General features: G+C 39.2%; 1 long non-coding RNA gene across 1 annotated transcript in view; it reads left to right on the top strand.

The window, feature by feature from the left end:
- Positions 1 to 14,818, top strand: part of LOC113893793 — a 56,153-nt gene extending 41,335 nt beyond the window's left edge. Inside the window, exon 2 of the long non-coding RNA XR_003511335.1 lies at positions 14,569 to 14,818. This is a non-coding gene — a long non-coding RNA (uncharacterized LOC113893793). The remainder of the gene's footprint in view (positions 1 to 14,568) is intronic.
- Positions 14,819 to 15,437: the final 619 nt, after the last annotated feature.

The raw sequence follows: 15,437 nt of genomic DNA, 5'->3' as shown, positions 1-15,437 counted from the left end.
ATACTAAAAGTAAAAGGACCTCTCCAGACATCCACACAACATTGTTGCACAGCTCAGAAATCATAGTTGTTCTGCTTTCCCCTCAAAGAATTTGGGGAACCAGAGTTTACTACTGAAACCAAGAAGTACCCTGTAGGGCTCCTGGGCACAAAAGCCCTTTTGTCCCGCATTTCATACAAGCAAGATTCCAGCCACCCTGACCTTCCCTGAGCTCCAAAGTGCATCTTCAAACAGTTGCTAATCAAGGGAGGAGCAGCCAGGAAACCACCAGAGGCAAGATTAGAGAACAGAGAGACTCCTGGAGATTAGGAGAGGACCACCTGAGAGGAGATTAAGGGAGTGCAGACTCTGCACACACCCTAGTTTTATCAGCACCTCACCTTGAACTATTGCTATAAAACTCCTCTCCAGATCCTTCTGGGTTGGGACCCATAGTTTTTGAAGGCAGGAGCCTACTGTGTCACCCTTTGTCTGGAAAACAAATGATGATCATCTTTTCTGTTTCATCCAAAACTCTGTCTCTGAAATTCAACTTGGCACGGGTGCAGAGAGGCTGAGCTTTTGGCATCACTATTGACAGTTTTCAGGCAAAATTATACAATTTCTCCTGTAGTAGTCCCAGCCTCAAGAGCTCAGATCCCTGCCTCATGAAGCCTGTGTCATAACCAATACTCTCAGTTGAATAAGAGAGAATCTTTAGAGGAAAGACTCAATAACCCACAATTAACTCCTTGGGATATATTTCATCAAATATCTCTTAATCCAAACATGGCTCAAGCTAGGACATAGGGTATAAGGCAAGAAAGGAAGAAAGTTCCATAGTGGAATCATAGCAAACTTGTGTCCATAGAAATTGGAAAATTCACTTATGTCCCTCGTCCTAATATGTATGAATCAGCCACTCTAAAGATATAGGAAATGTCTTTGATCTGCTGCTGCTTTTTGTTTGTTTGTTTTTTCAGAGAAAACATCAATCCCAATGAACTTTTCAAACTTCTCCATGAACAATATAAATAAAGCTAGGTTCCAGCTTTAAGCAGTAAGTCCTCACAGTTTCCTGCTCTTTAAATAAGGACATTTTAGTCACTGCCCTGAGAGAAGCCATTATCTTGCTGTTGTTTTGTTCTAAAAACTCATTGTTTTGTTTATATTTGTTTTTGCTCATTGCTTTCCCACACGAGCAAATAGTTAACTTAAAAATGAGCTACTATTGGTAGTTGGGGCAGCCTCATTAAATCTTTCAGAACATTAAATTCTCCATTTTTTATTTTCCTTTCAATACTATGATAAATCCTGTGGATCTTTGCCTGAACTAGACAATGTGGCATTTATTTAATCAAAAACATTTCCCAGGAACTACCTAAAAAAGTTTCTAAATTCCTTAATAATATTATCCTAATCCATCATGTTGCTCGCTATTTGCATAGTCATTTCATTGAATAGTTTATGATAAATGGAAGTGAAAGGATTTTCTTACACCATCATTTTTCACAAGGCCTGCTTTCTGATTAGAACATGAGAGGCGGTTTCCTTCCAAAACCCCTGAAGTGAGTTTCAACTTTCTAAAGAGATTTGGGGCTGTGCTGGCAGCCTGCTGATCTTATATACTGATCTGTCCTCCTCTGTTAGGCTCCTCTCCCACTTTGACTCCCCAAAGGCCATCTTCTGGAAAAAATAATCATGAAACCTCCCATTCGAGTCTATGCAGCCAAGAGCACAAGTGCTCAAGATTCTGTCACACCCAAAGCTTCTGTGAGTCATTGTACTTCTTCTGTTACCTCTTCCCAAGTACCTTATGACTAGTGTGGCCTGTCCAAACTTCCCACAGCATATTCATCAATGGCTAAAGAGCATTTTTGTTATGGACTTTAGTTATATTCTCCCCAAATTTGTGTGTTGAAGTCCTATTCCCCAGTACCTCAGAATGTGATTGTATTTGGAGATAAGGTCTTTAAAGAGGTAATTAAGGTACAGTGAGGTTATTCAAGTGGGTTCTAATCCAATGGGCTTCCCAGGAGGCACTAGTGGTAAAGAACCCACCTGCCAATGCAGGAGACATAAGAGTCATGGGTTCAATCCCTGGATCAGGAAGATCCCCTGGAGGAGGGCATGGCTAATCCACTCCAGTATTCTTGCCTGGAGAATCCCATGGACAGAGGGGCCTGGTGGCCTATGGTCCATAGGGTCACAAAGAGTCGGACAAGACTGAAGTGACTTAGTACATACACATGCCTAATCCAAGGTGTCCTAAAAGAAAAGGAGATACAGCAAGACAACAGACGTGCACAGAAGGAAGACCATGAGAAATCCTAGAGAGGAGTTGGCCATCTACAAGTCACAGAGAGAGGCCTCAGAGGAAACCCTGCCCAAACCTCCATCTCAGATTGCTCGCCCTCAAAACCAAGAGAAAATACATTTCTGCTGCTGAAGCCTCTTAGTCTGTGGTATTTTGTTCTGGCAGCTCCAACAAACTAATACAAATATTTTTCTCTAATCAAGTTTTAGCACCTATTTGAGGCCAAAGGGAAACATGGGGAAAAGTAAGACTGAAAGAAGGACTGAGCCAAGATCAGATATAGTCTTACAGGTATGAAGAGGAATTAGAACTTAATTCTAAGTGAGATTTAGATGGAGGAGGGATATGGGATTCAACAGTATAGCCCAATTCCTTTGAGAAAACAAGATTTGAGCAATTTTGATAGGCAATGATGTCAGCCAGACATGCAGTGGATTAAAAAAATCTAAATGGGTGGTAAGAACATGAACTCAGGGAACACAGGTGACCATGAAACGACCTATGTCTTTCCTCTAACAATAACCTACATCACACCAGTGAGTATTTAGTATGAGAAATTCAGTAAAAGTTTAATGCCTTGATCTAATATAAACAAGTCTGCTTCCTCAGTGAAAAAAAGCAGCAGCAGCCCCCTGACAAACAGCAGCACCTACAACTGAAGCAAGCACGTTCCTTTCTCTTGCAAAGTTGACTACTTGCAGAACAAATTATAATTTCTCCACATCTTACTTACATTTAGAATAACCTAAAAATATTTTCCCTAGAGACAAATATTTATGGACTCACACCATTATGCTAAATAGATGTAGAATGTTAGGAAGCTGTAGGTCAGAAGATGTAATTTTCTCTTGCCATTAGTCATTAGGTGCCATTAACGTTACACCCCTAGTCATTGTAATTCATAAGTGAAAACTAAAAATCATAGTTGTGCTACTTATGACTATTCTTTCTCACACCAAAATTCTCAGGTGACTATGTGAAACCTTAAATAGGTCATAATAAGGGCCAGAGATTATCATCTGCTTGCCAGTGCAGTCTTAGAAGAGAGCTCTGAGTTTTATAAACAGAAACTTTTTTTTAAGCTCACCTGGCTGACAGTAGTCATAATACGATGAGGATTTCACTTGAAGGTCTGCGTGATAGCCAGAATCAAGTCTCCAAAATTCCCTGAGATGTTGTCAAAGTATATTAAGTGTTGCCCATTGCTTTGCTATTTGGTTGATTGGTTGTGATTTAGACTTCTAAAACTCACTGAGATAACCTTATCTCACTATGCAAAATGCTTAACACAATGTCTGGTAGACACTCAAAAAAATGTGTCATGAATGAGTTATTAAATGAGTAAATAAATACATCATAGTTAGAATAAGAATGAACATTGTTATCAAGGAAACAAACTATGTCTTAAAAGGTTGCCAGGAACTCATGCCCATATATTTTCAATGAAGCCATTATTTCAGCTTCATTGTTCTCCGCTACCTGGCTTTCTCTGCCCTTCTGTTCCTATGGGTTTCCTAGTGCTCGAGTTTAACCCTTTTAACATGTCAACATATTATTATTTATCTACCATTCAGAGATTATTTCTTGTTCCAAGTTCTAAAACTCTGTGATGATATGATTGGTTCAGCTTAAAGCAAGTGCAACCCAGGGTCCAGCTGACCTTCATCAGGAGAATGGGTTTGCATGTGAAAATCATAGCTCCTGTGTAAAGTATCTACATAAACGAAAGACCAGTTTCCAGAGAAAAAAGAATTGTTTTCAGTTGAGCAGATAACCAAATGACATCTTCTGATGATTGTGAGGAGGCAAGTTAAATTTTACCGAAAGATAAATAAATGAAAATACATCAGAACAAGATGCAAAGAAAAGATGAGAAAATGATGATTGAATCAAAATCGAAGAATGAGATTTGGAGTCAATATAAAAGATCAATCATTCCTAACTGAGAATGTCATCTCTCTGCTCACAGTCCTACATGAACTTTAAGTTTTGCCAAATATGTGTTTTAAATTAATTGTATTTTAGAAATTCCATTATATTTATCTTACTATGATATACAAGTGATTTGTTGTCAAATGTATATACATAGTATATACTTACATGAGCATTCAGTTAGTTCAGATCAGTTGCTCAGTCGTGTCCGACTCTTTGCAACCCCATGAATTGCAGCACGCCAGACCTCCCTGTCCATCACCAACTCCCGGAGTTCACCCAGACTCACGTCCATCGAGTTGGTGATGCCATCCAGCCATCTCATCCTCTGTTGTCCCTTTCTCCTCCTGCCCCCAATCCCTCCCAGCATCAGAGTCTTTTCCAATGAGTCAACTCTTCGAATGAGGTGGCCAAAGTACTGGAGTTTCAGCTTTAGCATCATTCCTTCCAAAGAAATCCCAGGGCTAATCTCCTTCAGAATGGACTGGTTGGATCTCCTTGCAGTCCAAGGGACTCTCAAGAGTCTTCTCCAACACCACAGTTCAAAAGCATCAATTCTTCAGCACTCAGCTTTCTTCACAGTCCAACTCTCACAACCATACATGACCACTGGAAAAACCATAGCCTTGACTAGATGGACCTTTGTGGGCAAAGTAATGTCTCTGCTTTTGAATATGCTATCTAGATTGGTCATAACTTTCCTTCCAAGAAGCAAGCATCTTTTAATTTCATGGCTGCAGTCACCATCTGCAGTGATTTTGGAGCCCAAAAAAATAAAGTCTCAGTGATGGGACCAGATGCCACGATCTTCATTTTCTGAATGTTGAGCTTTAAGCCAACTTTTTCACTCTCCACTTTCACCTTCATCAAGAGGCTTTTTAGTTCCTCTTTACTTTCTGCCATAAGGGTGGTATCATCTGCGTATCTGAGGTTATTGATATTTCTCCCGGCAATCTTGATTCCAGATCGTGTTTCTTCCGGTCCAGCGTTTCTCATGATGTACTCTGCATATAAGTTAAATAAGCAGGGTGACAATATACAGCCTTGATGCACTCCTTTTCCTATTTGGAACCAGTCTGTTGTTCCATGTCCAGTTCTAACTGTTGCTTCCTGACCTGCACACAAATTTCTCAAGAGGCAGATCAGGTGGTCTGGTATTCCCATCTCTTTCAGAATTTTCCACAGTTTATTGTGATCCACACAGTCAAAGACTTTGGCATAGTCAATAAAGCAGAAATAGATGTTTTTCTGGAACTCCCTTGCTTTTTCCATGATCCAGCAGATGTTGGCAATTTGATCTCTGGTTCCTCTGCCTTTTTTAAACCAGCTTGAACATCGGGAAATTCACGGTTCACATATTGCTGAAGCTTAGGAAACATGAAATCAGCTTATAAATATTTTTACATTTTGTATTCCAGTACATTTATAAACCAAGAGTAGCACAACAATCCACTTCAGAATACATTTTTTTCTTTCCTTAATTATTGAATGAGAGTAGCTGTTACGTGTGTGTGTGTGTGTGTGTGTATATATATATATATATTTTTTTTTTTTTTTTTTCTTTTTAAATCAGCTAAACCTTGGTTTGTTCTGAAGCAGCTGAGGATCCAAGATGCTCTAGGCTACAAGCTGAAGTTTGGAAAAAGTTGAACCTGCTGACTTTTATCCTTTCTTTTGGATAAGATGGTTACGGCTAATTTGGGCCTCTGGCAATAAAACATGAACCTGTCTATCTGCATTATTAATGGATGCTTGATGGGAAGAGCTAACAGTGATTTTGGTTTCTTTACAAAGAGACTGAGAGGAAATTTATTGAAATGGAAAAAGTCAAATGGGCAGAAATGTGATGATAATAACAATGAACATTTATAGATTGCTTATGTTGTGCCAGGCATTGTGTTGAGTTACTTCAAATGATTCATTTGATGTAATATGTACAATTAACCTATGGCACGGATACTGTCATTACCCCATTTTAAAGGTTAGAAAACCAAGTCTTAAAGAAGCTGAGTAGCTATGCAAGATTATAGCAGCTAAGAAAAAGGTGGAACTGCAATTTCATCTCAGGTAATATAGCTTAAGAACCATCGTTCTCCTATGCTGCTGCTGCTGCTAAGTCGCTTCAGTTGTGTCCGACTCTGTGCGACCCCAGAGATGGCAGCCCACCAGGCTTCCCCGTCCCAGGGATTCTCCAGGCAAGAACACTGGAGTGGGTTGCCATTTCCTTCTCCAATGCACGAAAGTGAAAAGTGAAAGTGAAGTCCCTCAGTCGTGTCCGACTCTAGCGACCCAATGGACTGCAGCCTACCAGGCTCCTCTGTCCATGGGATTTTCTAGGCAAAAGTACTGGAGTGGGGTGCCATTGCCTTCTCCATCATTCTCCTATAGATCTTAATATATAGCTTTACTGCATCCTTCAAGTTGAAAATTAAGTTCCTGGCAGAGCCAAAAAATCATGCAAGTCCTGGGCTGATTTTCTTAAGCATGAGATGAGGAGAGGGCTGTAACAGAAATGATGCGGAATATAGATACAACTAAAACCACTTTTAAAAATCCCCAGAACAAGTAGAATGGATACACATATGTGTATGATTGAGTCCCTTTGCTGTCCCCCTGAAAGTATCACAATATTGTTCATCAACTATACTCTGATATAAAATTAAAAGTTTTTTTTTTTTTTTAATTTAAGAAAGAATTTAGGGGGGAAAAGTCTCCAAAACAGTTTTCAACAAACAGTTGAAAGAGTTTCATGTGTCCTTATTCCCTGGTTAATATAATACACAAACAGCTTTTAGATATTACTTGTACTTCAGCCATTTCAATTTTTATGAGGCCTGAAACTGAAATTCTCGTTCCCATATAGGGAGAGAAGCAGCAGATTGATAGAGGGGTTATGCCAAGACTGTAATTAATTCTCCACAGGAAACACCCAGAAACTATTCCACAAGACGGGAAAACATCTTCCTCTCTTACTCCATAAAGAGGAAGAAAGTTCTGGGTAGATTGTAAATGCAGATGCAAATTTACTCACAACCTCCAACCATTCATAATAAAATCCAACTATGACATCCATCCATGGTGAAATCATAGTATAACTTTCTTTTGCTTTATTTTACGTAGAAACGGGGATCCTTATCCTTAACCTATGTATATACAGTTGTCACTCAGTATCCATAGGGAATTGGTTCTAGGAGCCCCCAGGACACCAAAATCCGAGGGTGCTCAAGTCTCTTTTATGAAATAGTGTAGCATTTGCATATAATCTAGGCACATCCTCCCCCATACCGACAGCCCTCCATAGCTACAGATTTCACATCTGTGGATATGGAAGGCTGGCTGTACTCATTGTTCAGTGGCATTTTATAAAAGGGATTGGAACATCTGTGGATTTTGGTGTCCGCAGGGGCTAGAACCAACCCCTGAGAGATTCAGATGGATGACTACACTTTAAACCATCTCAAGATTTCTTATAATTCCTAATACAGTGTAAATGATAAATAGTTGACAGTGCACATAAATTTAAGTTTTCCTTTTTGCAACTTTTTGGGATTTTTAAAAATATTTTTGATATAAGATTGGTTGGATCTGCAGAGGCAGAACTTGTGGATATAGAAGACCAACATGTAAATGAATATGAATATGGCTCTGTAGAGATACAGGGCCTTCCCTGGTGGCTCAGCTGGTAAAGAATCTGCCTGCAATGCGGGAGACCTGGGTTCAGTCCCTGGGTTGGGAAGATGCCCTGGAGAAGGGAAAGGCTATCCATTCCAGTATTCTGGCCTGGAGAATTCCGTGGACTGTATAGTCCATGGGGTCGCAAAGAGTCAGACATGGTTGAGCAACTGTCATTCCACTTCACTTCAAAGGTACAGATATATCATTTAAAATGGATAACCAACAAGGACCTATTGTATAGCTAAGGGAACTCTTCCCAATGGTACGTGGCAGCCTAGATGGGAGGGGAGTTTGGGGGAGAATGGATACCTGTATATGTATGGCCGAGTCCCTTTGCTGCCCACCTGAAATTATCACAACATTGCTAACTGGCTATCAGTTCAGTTCAGTTCAGTCACTCAGTCATGTCCGACTTATTGTGACCCCATGAATCACGGCACGCCAGGCCTCCCTGTCCATCACCAACTCCCGGAGTTCACTCAGAATCACGTCCATCGAGTCGGTGATGTCATCCAGCCATCTCATCCTCTGTCGTCCCCTTCTCCTCCTGCCCCCAATCCCTCCCAGCATCAGAGTCTTTTCCAATGAGTCAACTCTTTGCATGAGGTAGCCAAAGTACTGGAGTTTCAGCTTTAGCATCATTCCTTCCAAAGAAATCCCAGGGCTGATCTCCTTCAGAATGGACTGGTTGGATCTCCTTGCAGTGCAAGGGACTCTCAAGAGTCTTCTCCAACACCACAGTTCAAAAGCATCAATTCTTCAGCGCTCAGCTTTCTTCACAGTCCAACTCTCACATCCATACATGACCACTGGAAAAACCATAGCCTTGACTAGATGGACCTTTGTTGGCAAAGTAATGTCTCTGCTTTTCAATATGCTATGCTCCAATACAAAATAAAAAGTTTAAAAATAAAATAAACTGATACTTTAAAATAAAAATAAAAGAACCAGAATAGTAAAAAAAAAAAAAAAAAAAAAAAAAGTTTAAAATAAAAACAAAGATACAGATATATCAAAAATATTCTGAACAAAAAAGGAATTTGCATATTTTTATCATTTCTAAATGAAATAAGCAGATATCTTACTGATATGATCTCTGTGACCTTAATAGTCATACTTTGCTTAAAATAATGGTAATAATTTATTATTTCACCTATTCTTTTTTTTTTTTAACTTTATAATATTGTATTGGTTTTGCCATATTCACCTATTCTTTTAAGAAGAAAAATATCAGTATATGGGTGTTCCAGGAAATTCAGGCCCCTCTGTTTATTTTCTGTACACTTCCCTCCCACAAGCTTCTAGATTTGCTCCTGGAGTGTGACTGGGAATATAGAGGAGACAGAACCTCTCCCAAGGGGCACACTGAATATGGGACAAGAGCAAAAAGGGCAAAGAGAATTTCAAGGGAAAGAGCAGATGGTTTGGGGTTTAAAAGTTAAAAACCAAAATCCTGAAACACAAATTCTTCTAACCCTACCGCAGAAGTCTTCATTTTGAATACTCTGTTTGGTTTTAAATCAAAGTAAACAGCATTCATCCTAAGCCTTTTTCAAATGCACATGTTCCCCCCTAGGCTAATGTGCAGATTCAGAATTGGAAAACATAATTAAATTGTATCACATAAAGTATTTTTAAGTATTTTATAATACAAATTTGAAGAGAATTTGAATGGGTTTACTGGCTGTTAACTGGGCTTCCCCCGTGGCTCAGCAGTGAAGAATCCGCCTGCAATGCAGGAGATGGGGATTCGATCCCTGAGTGGGGAAGATCCCCTAGAGGAGGGCGTGGCAACCCATTATAGTGTTCTTGCCTGGAGAATCCCACAGACAGAGGAGCCTGGTGGACTCAGTCCGTAAGATTGCAAAGAGTGGGACACGACAGAAGAGACTTAGCATGCATGCAGCACATTGGCTGTTAGCTATGCTTCTTTGCATCATTTTTTAATGATTGCTTTGGAATTACAATATACACCTGTAACTTTTCACAGTCTGCTTTGAGTTAATATTGTGCAGTTTTCAGCCATATAGGTCCATTCACCCCTTTCCCTGTCCTGTGTATCATAATTGTCATATTCATTAAATCTTCATGCAGTAAATACCTCATAGACGATATAGCAACTTTTTCTTTAAACAGCCACATATATTTTAAAGAAATTGAAAATAAAATAGTCTTTATGCTTATCTAGACCTTTTCTAATGCACTTACTTGCTTCCTGAGTATCTGAGTTTCTATCTGCTTTTATTTCTCCTAATTCTGAAGAATTTCCTTTAGCCATTTTTGTAGCACAAGTCTGCTTGGTAACTGATTATTTTTATTTTATGTAAGAAGGCCTTTTTTTTGTTCTATTTCTTCAAAGCAATATTTCTTTTCCTGAAAATAGAATTCTGGGTTGAAGTCTCAATTTTCAGCACTCTTAAGTATGTTGTTACTCTGTCTTCTGGCCTTCATACTTTTTACTAACAAATTAGCAAAAATTGATCATTGTCCCACTATGGATACATGTCGTTTTCCTTTGGCTACTCTCAAGATTTTCTTTTCAACTTTGATTTTCTAGCAGAATGACTCTGATATACATAGGTATAGTTTGATTTGCATTTGCCCTTTCAAGATCACTGAGCCTCTAACATCTGAAAATTTGTCTTTTACCAAACTGGTTAACAATTTTGGCCATTATTTCTTAAAATATATTTACTGCCTTATTCTTCCTTCTCCTTCAGGAATTCCAATTACATATATATCATATTATACCCTTTTATACTGTTCCTTGGGTTCCTGGAACTCTATTTTGTATTATTTTGTTTTGTTTCTCAAAATAAATAACATATCTCTCAATGTCCATTTTTACCAGTTTATTTCTCTATCATTTTTATTCTCCAATTAGCCTATCTGGTGTATTTTCATTTTAAATTGGAAGTTTTCATTTATAGAATTTACAAATGGTTCTCTGATATATTTTCAATTTCTCTGCTGAGTTTTCTAGTTTTCATTTCTTATGTATATATTTTCCTTTATTTTATCATGCTTAGTTGTAACAGCTGCTTTAAGTTCCCTAGTTTGTGAATTCTAACATCTGATGTATTCTTTACATTGGTCTTGGTTGACTGTCTTTTCTCTTAAGGTTGACCTATACTTTCCCAAATCTGTGTACTTCAAATTATCTTGAATAGTGTCCTAAACATAGTGAATGATCCAATAACGATCTTTGTTGTTCCTATTTTAGCAAGCAATTAATTTTCTTGCTCTCACACTGGAACTTATGTCTTTTGAGTGGCAACTAAAACATCAGTTGTATTCTTTCATCCTCAGTTGGACTGCTTTAAGTCTGTCCCACAAATGTGTAGTTCAGGAGTCAGTCTAAGGTTTGGGTAGAATGTATGTACAGAATCTGGAACCTCTCACCTCTAGCTCTCTTCTTTCCTGATTCCCTCTCCCTTCACTTTCCCTACAGCTGTGCTTCCCTTCATCTCTGCCCTCTCATTTATCAGGCCAGAAAGACTGATTTCACACGTAAAAATGAAACACTTACCCATGTCATTCTATTCATGCAAGGGTCAACTACCTCCCAGAATTTGCTCGACATTCTCTATTCTCCAGTATAGTAAAAATTATGCTTAAAATTTTGTCCAGAGTTATTATCTATAAGAGGGTTAGATCAGTAAGAGATGACTCATACCAGAGGCCAAACTCAAGGTTATACAGTATAGACACTAATTGCTTTTATTATTTCTTTCTTTCTCCTCCTCTTCTTCCCTTAAACACACACACACACACACACACACAACAAATTGCTTTATTTGATTGTAGAAAGAAACTTTAAAGAGCATAGTTCAATGATTTGGTGGGGGGGTTGTGTTGTTATTTTAGTTTTTCATCTCTTTTTAATGAAATGGGTAGTTTCTCTTCTTCTCAAATACATAAAGTGAATTTGCTATGAAAATTAATGTGTTTGAAGAGATTGTAATCAAAGAAAAGGAAGCATCACAACAGAGTAGAGTAGGAGTTTACTCCAAATACATTGATGACACATCACGTAACAGAGCAGTGATAAAGACGGAAAGTGAGCCAAGAAGAATTTGGCTCCAGGGTGCATGCTCTTGACCAACCATGCTATACTGAGAAAGCATATTAAAACTGAAGATGGGAAAACACCATTTAACATGGAAGAGAAGAGAGAAGCTGGTGAATCTTTTTTTTTTTTTTTTAATTTCCCAAAGACTATCAAGAAATCAGCAAAAAAAATTATTTTAGAAAGTAGTGCTGTTTGTATTACCTAATAACAAAAGCCAGTTTAAAAGTGGGTTTCTGAATTCTAAAACTGAAATCACAAGTTCTTTGCATAGAACTGGGCAAAGATCTTGAATACTGCAGAAAAAGAGCAATGAGATTTATTAAATATATTTAAATAAACATTCTTCCTCTGGGGTATCATCTTTATTGCCCTTTATTATGATTTGCTATTATTGTAGAAAATAAATATATTTTGAGCATCTACAAAAACTTCAAGAATCTTGATTCCTAAAGACAGTTACAGCAACTTCTTTAGAAATACCTATTAGTTTATCAACAGAAAAGCTCTTTCTGACCAGCTATTTACATGCATACTCTGCTGTTGAGTCATTGACACATTAAAGACCACATTGATGTAGGTTGACAAAAACAACCTACTGATCAACCTGAACAAGTGTTTGCATTAAATAATAATTTATACTGTGAAAAGCAAAGGTAGGTGCATTCACGGTAGGGTGGCAGATAGAGAGACTAGCAATTTCTTGTTTAGACAGAACGACCTGACAAGGAAGAGCTCATTAGGGTCTCTGGAGAGTGGCTGACAGCTAAGGAGCTGTCAGCTCTGTCAAAAGACCTTTGAAAATAATTCTTGTTTTCGAATCAGAATTTTCTGAATCACCAGCAGGAAGCCAGAATCACATTTGTTTGCTTCCTTGCCTATTTCCTCAGCCTTCAGTACTGGTAGAATTTGCCCAAAGCCTTAGCTGCCTGCAAAACTTTTTTTGCTTTGGTATGCCTGCCCACAAACAAACTGGAATTTGTTTTCTCAGAAATCCCTTTATTTATCCTTGCTTCCATTCTGGCTAATTAAGTCAGTGCTTGCTTTGAAATATGTCAGTGTGTGCATAAGAAAGACACACACACATACAAACACAGAGATTAACCTTGACTTTATGTCTCTCAAAATGAATAAAATAAAGATTACAGGAATACAGTGCTAGATTTGCAAAAACAGAGCTTATTCAAACAGCTAGTGTAAAACCCCCAAATCCCTGCAGACAAATCCAGTGTAGGTTACATACTTTAATGGCCTGCCTCTCATATTTCTTCTGCTTAGGCATAACAGATTTTAATTTTCTATCCCAGAACCAGGATAGAATTTGAGATACACACACGTCAGACCTCAGTACCACCATTCCTAGACTTCTTGTCTATTCAGCTTGGGTATCTTATCTTCCCACAGAGCTTCATCCCTGCCCCTGACACATGTACTCTTAATATCTATCCTTGGCACATCTACTCTCAATATTACCCCCATAGCAGTGTACCCACACCTGCACTAGCAGCTTTGTATGTCCCAACATCTTATACTAGCACTCAGCTTGGATAGGAAGAGTCATTTTTATAAATATGCTTATGTACCATTTTGAATTCTTTAATAACAGTTATTATAAAAGATAGAAGAATCACTTTACAGTGGTGAGAACCGAGGAATGTACATCACTAGCTCAAGGTTATAAAGCCAATAAGAGACAAAGTCTAGATTCCTACTTGGTTTTGGCTCCCCAAATCTTGCTTTGTTTTAGCCACTACACCAGAAGCAAGCCTCTTTATGCTTGACGGTTGTAGCTTCACTGAAGTTAGAAGATACATGGGACCTCGCCTCCAAGATTCTGAGTAGTTCAGAAATGCCTCCTTGATGACCCTACCACTGCTGGATGCATCCCTTTAAAGAAATCACAAAACTTCTGGGGCTTTCCTGGTGGCTCAGACAATAAAGAATCTGCCTACAGTGTGGAGACCCAGGTTTGAACCCTAGGTCAGGAAGGTCCCCTGGAGAGGAGAATGGCAACCCACTCCAGTATTCTTGCCTAGAGAACTGCATGGACAGAGGAGCCTGGCAGGCTATAGTCCATGGGGTCACAGAGAGTTGACCACGACTAAGCAACTACCATGACTACTACAAAACTGTGTCAGCTTAATGTGTGGTTTCCTTGATTTTCTTTACTATCTGACTGCTCTGGAGGCATGGTAGTGGTTGAGCTACTGATCAACCTGAAACAGATACAGTCATCTTTTCCACTTCATAGACAAAACAATTGAGGCTTAGTAGAGTGATGTGCAGACTAGATCAAAGCTGCGGTCTACTTGTCAACAAAACTACAAGTAGAGAAGCTCATCTTTATGTTACTCAGAGCTCTGGTTCACACCCAAAATATTTGCTAACTTAAATTACCCTAAATAACTACTTTCAGCACAAGCTCTTTCCTGTGCCAATTCTTTCATGCCGAGTAGGAACCTCTGTGTTTCAACACATTCTGACATCTCTCAAAATCTTTTCTTCCCCGCTGTATCAGTTAAAATCCCTATAAGGAAAAAAAAAAATACTCAAAGGTTTTAGATTTTTATAGAATTACTTTTTTTTTTTTTTTCAGGAACGTGCGTGGGGCTAAGAGTGCCATGCTAGATGGAGAAGAAGTGCAACACGAGCATCAGCAGTTCTCCATAATCACCCTCTGAACCTAAAAAGGCGGGGATGAAGAATGCTGTTTGTAGAACTAGTGAGAGCCAAGGTCTTGGAAGAGTGACTGCCCAACAGGAGCTGTGTCTGTCAAAGCTTGGGACCTCTCTCTTGGTGGTGGTGAAGTAGGGAGACGACAGAAGGAATAAATACTCTGAGCTCTTTCTCTCTGTTCCCCCACTGTCCAATCAAATGCTGGGGATCCTGTTGACTAAATCCAAGCAGGAGCCAAAGTATAAGGAAACTGGAAACTAGAATGATTCAAGACACAGAGTAGGAAGAGAAAAGCATCGATCTATAGGGGCAAACAATGCACCACCAGTACTGTCCCGTCAAAAATACCCCCACAGTAAGGCCACGGCACCCCCTCCAGTACTCTTGCCTGGAAAATCCCATGGACGGAGGAGCCTGGTAGGCTTCAGTCCATGGGGTTGCGAAAAGTCGGACACGACTGAGAGACTTCCATTTCACTTTCATGGATTGGAGAAGGCAGTGGCGGCCCACTCCAGTGTTCTTGCCTGGAGAATCCCAGGGACGGGGGAGCCTGGTGGGCTGCCGTCTATGGGGTCGCACAGAGTCGGACACGACTGAAGTGACTTAGCAGCAGCAGATAGTCTGGGCACTTTCTACTAAAGCTAAACCAATGTATATCCTATGGTCCAGCAATTCCACTCCTTTGTATAAATGTGAGTGTGTGTGTGTGTGCACGCATGCATGTGTGAAAAATGTGTGCATATATCCACCAAGCTACATGGACATAAATGTTCATATTGTAAATAATCA

The sequence above is a fragment of the Bos indicus x Bos taurus genome, chromosome 5 (assembly GCF_003369695.1).
Source record: "Bos indicus x Bos taurus breed Angus x Brahman F1 hybrid chromosome 5, Bos_hybrid_MaternalHap_v2.0, whole genome shotgun sequence".
Classification (NCBI taxonomy): Eukaryota; Metazoa; Chordata; class Mammalia; order Artiodactyla; family Bovidae; genus Bos; species Bos indicus x Bos taurus.
The sequence above is the reverse complement of the archived record's forward strand: the minus strand, read 5'-3'. Positions and strand labels throughout refer to the sequence as shown.